Source organism: Sinocyclocheilus grahami, unplaced genomic scaffold (assembly GCF_001515645.1).
Source record: "Sinocyclocheilus grahami isolate Dianchi unplaced genomic scaffold, SAMN03320097.WGS_v1.1 scaffold819.1, whole genome shotgun sequence".
Lineage (NCBI taxonomy): Eukaryota > Metazoa > Chordata > Actinopteri > Cypriniformes > Cyprinidae > Sinocyclocheilus > Sinocyclocheilus grahami.
The window spans coordinates 5,716-6,173 of record NW_015505998.1 but is presented as its reverse complement, the minus strand read 5'-3'; the positions used below and the strand labels follow the sequence as shown (position 1 = coordinate 6,173).

At 52.8% G+C, this 458-nt stretch overlaps 1 non-coding gene across 1 annotated transcript; it reads right to left on the bottom strand.

Annotated features, from left to right (window-relative positions):
* Positions 1-164: 164 nt before the first annotated feature.
* trnah-gug (transfer RNA histidin (anticodon GUG)) lies at positions 165-236 on the bottom strand. Its single transcript has one exon. It is a non-coding gene; the product is annotated as a tRNA-His (tRNA).
* Positions 237-458: the final 222 nt, after the last annotated feature.

Below are 458 nucleotides of genomic sequence, written 5' to 3'. Positions count from 1 at the left end.
AGTCCATCGCCTTAACCTCTCGGCCACGACTACGTCTGGCTGCACCCTTCCTGCTCTCTTGTCTGGTGGCGATCAGCAAAGGCCAAGCTTCAAACACAAAATCCAGCTGAAGGATGAGGTAGAAAAAAGGGTTCAGCCATCCCCATTGCTCAACGGCAAAGGGATGCCGTGACCCGGATTCGAACCGGGGTTGCTGCGGCCACAACGCAGAGTACTAACCACTATACGATCACGGCATGCCGCTGGCTCACCCATGGCAACTACTGCAGACCGAATACAAAAAGCACCAGCGGTGTGTTTCTCCATTTCAGAGGGACTGGACATTTTGCATATCTCTGCGAGGGATAAGAAAGAAAAAAAGCACAGCCACTTACCCTCACTGCTGTCAGCGGAGTGCGTAGTCGGCAGGATTCGAACCTGCAATAGATTTCTAGTCCATCGCCTTAACCACTCGGCCA